This window comes from Bactrocera oleae, chromosome 6 (assembly GCF_042242935.1).
Source record: "Bactrocera oleae isolate idBacOlea1 chromosome 6, idBacOlea1, whole genome shotgun sequence".
NCBI classification, from domain to species: Eukaryota; Metazoa; Arthropoda; class Insecta; order Diptera; family Tephritidae; genus Bactrocera; species Bactrocera oleae.
Window position 1 is genome coordinate 62,073,487 of NC_091540.1, and position 12,730 is coordinate 62,086,216.

General features: G+C 29.9%; 1 protein-coding gene across 4 annotated transcripts in view; it reads right to left on the bottom strand.

Moving 5' to 3' along the window:
• The window catches only part of Oatp74D (Organic anion transporting polypeptide 74D), a 94,169-nt gene that overhangs the window by 74,900 nt on the left and 6,539 nt on the right, over positions 1–12,730 (bottom strand). The gene's annotated exons all lie outside the window — the stretch shown is intronic.

Sequence of the window (12,730 nt, forward strand, 5' to 3'; positions counted from 1 at the left end):
AGGTTGATGGTAAGATATATAACGGTTACATACTGAAACTTGATATTCACATTTCTTTTCAAAAAATTGACTGACTGAGAGTCTATTTATTACAGAATTATATGCCATAATGTTAATATGCGCACTTCTACTCAATTCAAACCCGAAAATACCTATCTACATATATAAATGTAATTGTTTTTCTTCTATAAAAGTGTATATATATGTATATGTTTGCAATTACGTATGTGCTTTTCTAAATATATGTGTGCGTGTACGTTCACTTGAAGTCAAGTTCAAGGACTGCCAATTAAATAAAATACGCAGCAACAATTGGAAACTAAGAATTGACGAACTCAGAGCTAACCAAGAGAGCGCATGGCATGTGGTGTTAATAGTTGCTAGTGAGTGCGATGTGGTGCGGCCACCAAGCGGACTACGAACAAAGGTGAAAAGCAACAAAATCGATAATCATAATATAATAAGAACGTCAAAACTAATTGCTAGCAATGCAAAAAAAAAAAAATAATAATAATAATAAAATGAATAGAATGAATGAAATCGTAAATAGAGAAACAGATTTGCTCTTATCTGATATAAATGAACGTATATGTATTTCGATTTACTAGTATTAAAGAAAAAAAATAAGATGGAAAATAATTATAAGCCCAAAGGTTATCACCTTTTTCTCTATTTTTTTGTTTTTTTCAATAAATGGCGTAAGTAGTTATACGTTGTTCCTTCAGAACAAGGTGTTAACCATTTTTATGTCAGAAGCAATATTTATGAACGTTAGGGTGGAGCGAAAAAAAATTTTTTCAACCTAACATATATCTAAAAAGGCTAATGTGATTTTAAATCAATCGGTGCAACCGTAGAATGTTTACGTTCAAACTCAGAGGACCTCGTTTCGAGATTTTCAGGGCTGATTATAATAAGTTAAAAAAATGCTTACAAATACGCTTATATCTCCGAAACTTTTTGCGGAGATTATTCTCAAATATATGTATTTACAATCGATATATATGCAAAACCAAATATCAATGTTTTAAAATTCACAAATGGATATAACTCTTTTGTAACCAAAAAAACATACTTAAAATAAAATAATTTTTTTAAAAATTTTTGCTTTACAAACAAATAGTTAATTTTCAAAAATAATAAATAAATAAAAAATTATAAATAATATATAATATAATATATAAAAATAAGGAATAGTACTTAAAAGAAAATTCTATCGAAGAAACCCAAAAATGCAAAAATTTCCCATTACTCATACGCAGTGGTGCACTCTAAAGAAACTGCTTACTTTTCATAAATAACAAATTTCAAATAAAATTATTTGTTTAAACTTTTTTTGAATAGCGCTCTACAGGGTGCGTTGGAAAAAGCAAAATTGAGGCAACCTGTTTTTCTGATTCGATGCACGTTTCAAACGCTTCTTGTTAATATATGTACAAGTATGTACGAATACGACCAGCATAAACATGTTATATAAGTCTGGGCAAAAAAGCGAAAATCTACAGAAGAAGCTCACAAAGAAAACGACAAAGCAAATCATGAATTTTGGTATAACTAGAAATAACCGACAAAGTAAACAACAAAAAAGAGAAAATAGTCCAAATCTCTGCGGAATACTATACTTAATAGGTATAATGAAAGCAAAACTTTGCACAACACATACGAGCATATGCCATATTTATGTATATAACTATGTATGTGAGTGCACAGGTTTCACTTACTTTTGCTTAGAAGCTTCTCTATAGAATCAACCAGCACACATATAACTCATTCTTCAATCATATATGAACGTATATATGTATGTGTATATGTACGTATGTCATATATCTAAGGTCGTAAATGAGGAAACGAATCAAGTTCACATTTCGCCAGTCACGCATGCTCGCCTGGGAAGCTATGCACGTGTATATTCTTCTAAATAATTCATATATTTTTACATATACATAAGTATCTATGCGCATAGATACAATACATATATATAAGCTAATCAAACGATGAACTAGTGATCTGTCAAATAGATATATATAAGATATGTATGCGAAGAACTTGCTGACTGTTGGCTTTGACAATTTGGTTGCTATACCTAAAAGCTCATTTTCGGCTGTGTTGAAAAACAACAACTGAAAAAATGCTGTTCGTTACAAATACGTAGGCAAATATTTGTTGGACTAACATTTACGAATGTTCACCTAAATAATCATAACGAATTTCGAGAGTTTTATGTGACAAATATAAATACATGCATATGTATAACAGCAGTTTGTATGTCTGTATTTGTGTATTAGCATTAAGTAGTTCTTAATTCAGCGCTCGAAACACGTTTCTTGAAAATTTAACGTCTACTAAATGCCAGTATTTTATATGATTGTATATTGAATTGTATACAGAGGCAAATATATTATCATGTGGGTATAAATATTTACATGTATATGGTTATAAGTTTGAATATTAATTAAACAGTAGTGTTGCCAGAGGTATATAATTTTCTTTGCAGCCAACACGAAAAAAATTCTTAAATGAAAATTTTGTTTATTATGGGGGAAAGAAAATCACAAAAACAAAAATAACAACTACAAAAAAATGGTTTCCTAAATATTTTGTAGGCTGTGTCCACTTATATTTACTATTCACTACTTCAGAACTAGTTGAAAGACTGATTTCGGCACTAGTTGCATAACTAGTTACTTTGGTCATATATGTATGTAGTAATTTCAACAGAAAATGTGTTTCACAAACTTTTTCAGAATTTTATATTCAACAATTCTTTAAATTTTGCACGATAGCTGTTTTTATAACCAAATTTTTCAATAGTAAAGCTTTATCTCTTTTAGTTTAGGCTTAATCTTTAAAGGGTATAACAAATATTTAAATTGTTAATGCAACCGAGAATAGGAGATCCATGAGGAATTAAACATAACGTTTCTATCACCCTGTTGAAAAGAATTAACCAATGGTTCTGTGATCTCCAAGTACCAGCTATTAGTTGTAACGAGAAAGTCCTCTGCTTTACCGTTATCTAATTTTTTCTTATGATCGGATAGAAATATATATTTCTCGCTTCCAACTATACATATATATATATTTATATCCGATATATATATAGAGGGAAACGAAGTGGCATAAACCATACAGCTTCTTCAAGGGTTGAAAAACACCTCAGGCTTTGGAACACTAACAACATTGAGCTGCTGGTGTGGAAAAATCTGGTCAAATCCATTAAGTTGCTGGATAAGGCGTAATTAGTTACAACTCGGACGCACAGTGTGTCTAACGATGGCCTAAATGCGGACGAATGCGGTCTGGCACTCCTGCGCCTCCCTTTTCAACAAACCAATCTACGATTTATAGTAGTTTTTATAAGTGGTCTCATCGAAAGATATACAATTTGGAAATAAGTGATTTGTTCTTAAAATTTCGATAAACCCAAAGCTTTTTTGAAACCAAAATAATTAGAAAATATGGTCGAAATCAAAACTTTAAGAATTCATTTGTCATTTTATTTTTCAACTTTTGCTGAAAAAGACGTATTTTATTTATTGTTTAATCACTTTATTTATAATTTCAACATTCTGTCGCGATATTCCAGGAATAAAGATCTAATAACTAAACTCTCTTTTATATATATATTCTCTGCTAAATTCCACAAGTGCCGTAACAATGGCGAACACCTCAGTCTAGCAATAAGAATAAAGAAATTAAAAGCGATTTTGAAAAAAGTTCCTAGAATTATATAATTTGCTACTTCCTTCAAATACGTTGTATTCTATCTTTCTGTGTCTAAGCCAAAATAAAAATAAAAGTGAAAGAAGTGCTTACAAAAAGCTTTTGTTAAAGAAAATTACCACGATTCTGGAATTTAAAATAGCCTTAGAGAACAAAATAAAAAACCGGTTTTTATGATCACTACTTTAAACTCTTTCCTGAGCCAAGATGGGAAATCCAAAAAAGTCTAGTGCAGGAGAACAAATAACGCAGATATTCGGCATAAACAAAACATTAGCGAATGGCTTTAATACGCATATAGAATGCCAAGTTGCTTGTACATAAATATATATATACGTACATATAAACATTTATATATTTATATACTTGTTTGCCAATATTAAAATGCTAATTTTAAATAATTTCGTTAAAGTTTCTAGCAAATTTCGTTACCCACATATATGGTACATGCTAGCGTATATAAATCATAGGTTGAACCTATGGAGATGAAATAAAAAAAAATTATATGAGAAAGATATAAAATATTAAAAAGTTTTAATAGTTTTATAAATTAAAAAAAAATTAACATATAAAATTTTAAATTCTTTTAATTTTTAAAATTTTTATAGTTTTTTTAATTTTTACTTCATATAAATAACAGCGTGAGCCTAAGGAGATGTATGAATATAAAAAAAACTTCATATAAGAAATAAATCAAATATCAAAGAGTTTTAGTATTTTTATAAATTAAAATATAATTACAAAATTTTTAAAGTTCTAAAATTTTGAAATTTTATTATTTTTTTAATAATTTTTTTCTGCACAAAAATAATAAAAATTCAATAAAATAAATTAAAAATCTAAGAGTTTCACATTTTTTTAATATAAATAAAATTAAAAAAAAATTAATTTTATTATTTTTTTACAATTATTTTTTATAATAAAAATAGCTAAAACTATTTGGAACCACCCCAATGCTCGTATTCGTTCATTTAAGTACATACATGACGCTTAATTTAAAAAAAAACTTGTTTCCAAGAATTCGCAAAAAATAAAGCAAATAATGCCTTTTGCGTAGTATAATTTTCAAATTCATATGAATATTTTGTTTTCAACTTTGTGTTCTATTATTTATGCTCACCTCTAATTACCTATGTATGTTTGATTTTTTAGCGCTTTGCTTTTTCTGCCAATTGATTCAACCGAAAACTGTAATTTTTCTTGTTCACGCAAAAGAATATTTTGAAAAGAATCGAGTTCTCTATTTTATAAACTTTTAAACAATCATTTCTTTCCATACAAATGTAACTGATAAATGTAGTTGGAAAAAATTTGAATCAATGCTAAAATTTTTTAAATTTATTAAATCCAAAATATAGAGAAAATTTTCGGACATAACCTAAAAACTAAAATAAAATTGACTTTTTCGTGAATGTTTGAGAACCAAATAGTTGTGATAAAGAGCTAAACTTTCGAGGTTTTCTCATGGCAAGCGAGATCTAGATCTTGTAACAGTCATAACCTGTAACTTTAAGCCAAAAAATAATATTACCAAGCAAAAACAGCTGAAAACAAGTTAGCACACATAATTATTAGTATGTTGGCCCTTTTTAATAGCAACACACAACAACAAAACACATATATCACATATAACAGGTCAAAAACCCTTCTGCCGTAGCACTTCAAAACTGGAAATGTTATGAAAAAATGCTATATTCTTAAGTGAGTATAAGTATGTGCTTTAGTTTTTTGGTTTGTGGCCATCAAAGAGTCACTTAAAACTGAAAGTTGGCCTAAAAACACAGTTAACAAAAAAGCTTTGCGCCAACCAATACATATTCACGAAATAAAAATAAACAAATACAAGCTAAACATAATATATTATATACACTCTAACATATATACATACAAATTAATTGTGCATTGTTGTTGTTGTTTTGGCTATGAGCATAGATATTTTAATCGTGCACTTCGCAGTCGACAAAACATTTTTGACAAGCCACCGACGAATAGCGAAACCGAAATACACTCGTAAGTAAATGATAATGGCTGCGGCGGCGCAAAGTTTCGTACATATGTAAACGATAGACAGCGATGAACACGCTGACTTATACTCGCACTTACAAATAATTGTGTTGTTGTGTGTCTCTGTATGTGTATACAAAATGTGGGTATGAGACCGCCTCGTGATGCTTGCCACTTCTCTTTGCCTTTCTACACTGTTTCTGTCGTTTAATCATGCAATGATTAAAGAGAAGCTTCCAAAATATAAATGTTTTTGTTTTCTTTTTTATTTTTGGTTTTTGATTGCGTGTCGGCCAAAGGCAGACAAACAAGCTTCGATGTGGCCAATGGCGGTGGGAGGAACTGGGTGAGAAAAATTCGTGTAAGACAAACAACAACGTATATGGAATATGGCAAATATGCATATGCAAAGTTGAATATTTAAGTTTGTGCATTCCAAAATTTTTTTTATAGAAGAAAAATGTAGACAAATTTGTGTAGTATCAAAAAAATGTATAAATTAATACAAAAAAACTCAGGAAATAATTAATTACAAGCAAGAGATTTTTTAAAAAATTTAATTCCGTTTAGATAAAATCTAAAAATTGTTGGCGGTCAACAACATTGGTGGCATTGGCTGAGAATCATCTGCTATGAGCTGCTCCCCTGCAGTCAAACTTTTAATTCGGACCTGTACTATCAACAATTGTACAGTTTGAGATAAGCAATAGTTCAGAAGTGGATAGCTTATATATCAGATAACGATATTGGATCACCATATACAGTACAATATATACATAGCTGCTGTACAAATTGAACGATCACAATCAAGAAAAAAACTTAAATCTGTAGAGTTAACGTTTTTTCTTGTTTTCTTTAATTTTCTTTATTTTAGAAATTATTGAATTTTTTTTTTATAATTATTTTGAAGTTTGAGAACTCTGGTATCAGTCTTACCGGTTAAATTTAAAATCAAGTGCCTTTATATGCAACGGTTTTATGTATTTCGGAATATTTTGAACATCTGAAACTTCAAAAACCTTTTACTAAAATAAGGTTCCCAGATCTGAATGATGATCACAAATAATTTAAATTGACTAAAATGTGTTTTTTGAATACAGATTTCGTTATATGTTATCTTAAATTTATTATATATTTAAATAATGTTGCAACGTTATTTATTTATATCATCTAAAATATTTTTAATGAATGTTATAATAAAAAACTCGGTTCCAAGTTATATAAAACCTCTCTGTATTATGAAACTCCTATTGATTATGCTGAATAAATTTTTCGATCTCAAAATACCCAAAGTCTCTTAATAAAGCCTAAACCTGTGATTTCCTTAATGATATTACCAATTTGAAACACTTGAATATCAGATACTTCGTTCACAATGTGCTAATTATAGCAGATGAGTTAATAAGTATAACAATTATAGTAATAATTATAATGTAACCGTTATAGCACCCATAGTAATAATTATAGCAACTATATTAACGGTAATAAGAACTGTGGAAATAATTATAGCTACTATTTGCAGAAACTATTTTTCCAAACTCTGCAAAAAATAATATCAAAATAAATTTACACAAATCACCCGCTTCAATCAAAAATTACACTAAATTGCCAAAATAATACTTACTATTACAAGCATATAATATATATGCATACACCTACCCCTATAAAAATATATGTACGTGTCTTCAAATGTAAGCGCATAGATCGGAATGTTCACAACACAAACCTAACAGTCATTAACATTTTTGGAAGTGAACGAAAATGCAAGTCGACTAACTGGTTGCTGCGCAATACTCCCACATACAAAGAAATACCTATGAATACATACATACATACACACCTAAGCACATATATTACATGCATGCAGGTGGAAAGCCACTAATTTAACAGTAAATACAATTTATGAACACCTACATAAATATTCAATAAAATAACACCTACAAGCTTGCCAAGCTCATATAAATGCCTGAACGCATGCATACACACATACTTGCATATATATATATAGTGTTATATATATATATATATATATATATGTATGTATGTATATTTCAGTCAGTTTACTGCAATAACCGCAAGCTCGCTTTATAACTGTTAAGCTGCAGTCATCTCGGGGTCATTCGGTGCAATATGGCTTGGCTCTTCGCGTACTTGAATAGCGAATTTTTGTTCAACATTATTTTTATTACTGTGGTACCGTTGTCTCGGCATCGCATTAAGCCTTGACCTCATATAATCGTGCACGACAAAATTTTTTGGATAGTTTTTTTTTGCTTGTAAATATTCAAAAAAAAAAAAAATTATATTGTTTGGTAAGCTGATTAGTTTTCGACAACAAATATATTTTTTATGCTTTTAATTTGTTAATACCAAGTAAAGCTTTAAAACTTTTTTTTTCAAATTGTTCAGCTGTTCCTTTCCTAACAATTTTTGAAGTTTTCGTCTTAGGCTGCCAAAAATTTCATAAAATTTTTAATATTTTTGATGAGGTATTAATTTTTTGAGACCAAATTACTCTGCCTTAAATTTCTTCGCGCTTGCTATGCTCAACTTAAAATGTATTTATATTAATTTAATAAATAAATATGTGCGTGCATGTTTATTTGTCAAGCAATTCACGTAGCGGCTATTCTTCTGTCGCCTCTTTTCATTTTTTCAAGTACTTTCTTCTATGTATTTAACACAAATATATATATACACACATACACAAATAAATACCATATACCTATAGATAAGTGCCATTGAGGGGAAATTGAAATATACTGGAGAGTAAGTGAATTATTTCTAAGTGAAATTGCTACGGTTTATTGTCTCATAGCTCATCACATTGCTTATTAAGCCCATCATTTTACATGTCTTCGTTCCAACTACGCTGTCAATTGCTTCACTTTTATTTTTGGGCATCTCATCAGCACTATTTAACATTTGGCTTTTCCTCACAACGCTTAATATACCTACATACATACATAAATTGAAAGGGTTAGGCACGTAGACGGGTAAATTTGGTATTTTGATTCAATTGTTTTTTTTTTTTTTACTAAACAATTAAATTAAGAATTTTTAATTTCTTTTTTAGTTGATCATTAGTTATTCTAATTTTCGCAAACTGCTCTTCTTCAGATCTTAAATAATGGATTTTACCAATTTTATTAAGTAGAGTGTTAATAGTTTCCACTCCGCCTGAAGAGACACATCCAGAAGTCATCAACAACTTCGCTGGTAATTCATACGACGTGGTGCACTAAAATCTATGCTCAATAATACATTGTGACTGACTAGCCCTAGAAAAAAAGGCGATGTCTATAATATACTTATAGATAACAACAATGTGTTCTTTTCTTCTTTTGTAAGAAATAGTAAGTACTACTGGTTATATCTTCATTATACTCTAAATGAGGAGTTATATTCACATGCAACTCAGAAGAAACGCGTTTTTTTTTAATTCTTTGAAGAGGCTATTTAATTTAATAAATAAATAAAAATAATGTAAATTTACAGAATTTATTGTACCTTAATATTTGGTGATTAATTCACAAAAATTTTAAATTTCTTTGATGATTTAGCTGATCTCCAGAAGAACCTCGGAAAAAAGGTGAGGAAGATTTTTCTGCTCTTTCGCCAAGCCAAAAACCAAAAAAAAATTTATTCCTATACATGGATGCAGTTAGTGATTGAAGAACTGGTCAAAATTTTAATTTTTGACAAAATGGCGGCCTTAAAAATAACATATTTTTTGTAAAAAAATTTACACTCCCAGCTTAGAAACTCGAAATTAATATCAAAAATCTTATTAAATCGATCATTAGTGAATCAACTTTAAATTTTCGGAGATATTCTCAAATATATGTATGATATTATATAATATTTTGAAATTAACAAGTGGATATAACCGCATAAGATATTAATACGTAAAGCGTCTTGCGCATATTCTTTGATGTATAACTAAAATAATAAATAAGAATTAACTTTCAGTGCAATCCTAAATGTAGGCAACATTTCAAGCAGAGCGCTGATGACAGTCTGAGTAGCTACACTGAGATAGAAGCAATTGGCTACACGATTCCGACTTTAACAATCATGAATGTATTCATTTATTACAAAGCATTGCGCTGCGCCCTGTAATATAGGGAGCTTTTTTTTAACATGTGGTTTTCAAGAAGAAATCAAAACCAAAAGTTTCCTTCAAGAAATTGATTGTTACGTTGGCTGTACGACTTGTAGCGCCGTCTTGTAGAAACCAAAGGACATCCTCCAAATCACGCACGAAAAAGTCATTAATCATCGCCCTATAGAGTTCTCCATTGATTAACTTTAAGGACGACTACATTTCCAATGATTTCCTTTGCCTATAGAGCACACCCAACCGTGACTTTTTGAGAATGTAACGGCGTCTCAACAACGACTCGCGGATGATTATCATTCCAAATGCGACAATTTGGTTTATTAACGTATCCATTCAACCACAAGTAAGCTTCATCGCCAAAAAATACAATTTTTTTAACTATATTTTCTAAAGCAACCATTTTGTGTAGGAATAATCTTTCTATATTTTAAAATTTTTTTCTTAAGATTACATAGAGTGATTGATGTGGTAGAAACTGTTTCTTCAGCAGAGTTAAAATAATCGCTAAGGCTGATTTCTCAATAATGTTAATGTAAAGTTTGTAACGAAATATCGAATTCTTAATATTCAATAAAAAAAAATTAAGACAATAATATTGCAAGTAAAAAGCGTTTCAAGACGAAAGTAATAAGAAGAGCAGGACTACAAACAAAATAAGACAAGAAGGCGTACTTATACACTGTACTCGCAATATGACCCAAATATTTTTCAATATTTCAACCGGTACTTGATAATGGTTGTGTGAATTGTAAAAAAAAAAATCAAGAAATCAAGTACCATACTTTTATGTGCTTTTCTTTTAAAGAAGAGAAACAATTACGAATTTACATGTGAAATACACAATTATGAAGTATCGAAGTATGATTGCACCCTTTGGCAAGATTTTTGAACGTCTTTATTGTAAGACAAATTAATGCTCAACTGAACCTTTCAATTTTATTTTAATTTTTTTTTTGTCAACTTGATTCTGCATCCTCCTACCTTTCAACCAAATAGTCTGGTTAAAATTTACACTTTCTTTTGAGTACATACATATATATACATACATACGTGTCATTACATTTCATGAATTCTTAATGGATATTCAATGTTGGTCGGTTTCCCTTCGAGCTCTATTCTGAACGCATAAGCGAAGTAGCCAATAAAATACACACACATGCATACATTACATTCAAAATCGAGGCATGCTTCTTTCATACCAATTATGCACTTGTATACATACTAAGTATATATGGTATTTATGTGTACCTTTGCAAAATTTCAATTTCTCTCAATTAAATTAAAACTGTACCTTCTTTACAGTTCTTAAGTACACGTGTTGACCCGAAATGATTGTAGTTTTGAGTTCGAAAAAAAGTGTCGTTTTTTCATTTACTGTTCGCTCTGTGATTTCACTTTCACCCAAAATAACCGAGCCTCACCGCATGTAAAGGTGGTGCGCCGGTCGGTCGGTCGGTCGGTCGGATGTTCGTTCGGTAACCGCAGGCTCGTTGGCTGTTGTGCTCATTCCGATGTAAGTCTCTTAACAAATTAGTGGGTTGCAGCTTCGATCAACGTACTACAAGATGCCGTTTGTTTTGTTTTGTCTTTTTTTCGCTTCAATTTTTTGGAAAGTGTCACTTTTTTGGGGCACATATAGTAAATATTGTGTATGCACGTGATAAAGTTGTTGATGCTGAAAGAGTACCTACATAATGTACATACATATATTAGTAAATGCAGGCATATGCACAGCAAAAATGTGTGTTCGATTGTGGAGATATGTTTTTAGTACTTTTCGGTTATTTTCGCATTTTTGTATGCAAAATCAGGTCAATGAAGGATTTTGTTATTTTTCATTGCATTTTTTCACATTTTTTTGAGAATTTCAGAAAACTTAAATGAATTTCATTTGAAATGGTGGCACACAAATATTAACTTATTTATATAGTCAGTCATCGACTTAGCTACTTAACACTTAATAAGCTTCTTAAGAATAATCAATTTCGATATGGTCTGGCATATTTCGTGGCGTGAAAGTGGAATTGGTTATCTAATAAAGTTAAAATTTCTTAATCTAAAATAATTAAAAAAATACTCAACCTTCCAATTAAAATCGCTGAGGGTATATCTGTTTGGATATATTTCGTCATGGGCATATGTTAAAATATGACCCTCAATTAGTATCAAAATATCGGTCGCTAACTTCGCAAAACAGTGAAACCAATCTTGGACGATAGACAAACATTGGTCCAAAAATCATTCCAGACTAATTCGCTAGAATTTTATATTTCATCTAAGACATCTAAATATAATTTGGAAACTTTAGAGAAGAATAAAACTATATAACTTTGGCACTGATGTTTCGAAGCTGGTTGGGGAATTTTTGACATACATACATATATCTCTATGTTGCCAGCATCTGTGTAGTTATTAGGTGTAGAAAGAAATTGGCCCCATTTGTACTCTTTGGGAGTTTCATTAATTAAATAATAGGAAAATTCACCAGTCTTGGACTAAGTGATTCTTAATCAGTGTAGCGAGCAATGGTTTAAGGAGCACACCTAATGTGAATTTCGATATTTTTATATTTTGATACGTTATAACTTTAAAAATAAAATACAAAAATTTTAAATCGATATCTCAAATAGTTTAACCTCATCTCTATCGATTTATCTTTAAACAAATTAGAGACAAATGATTCGATCACTAACAAATTGTTTCTGCATGTTCTGTATATAATTCTCCAATGCAATGACCTATTACTTTTTTAACCTATTCAAATTGAGTTATGGCAGGTCAAAAATACTAAACTTTGGTTAAAATTTAACTTAATTTTAAATGCCGGTATTCTGTCAATTTTTGATTTTTTCGACCATAGTCTTTGTACGGGAATATCTT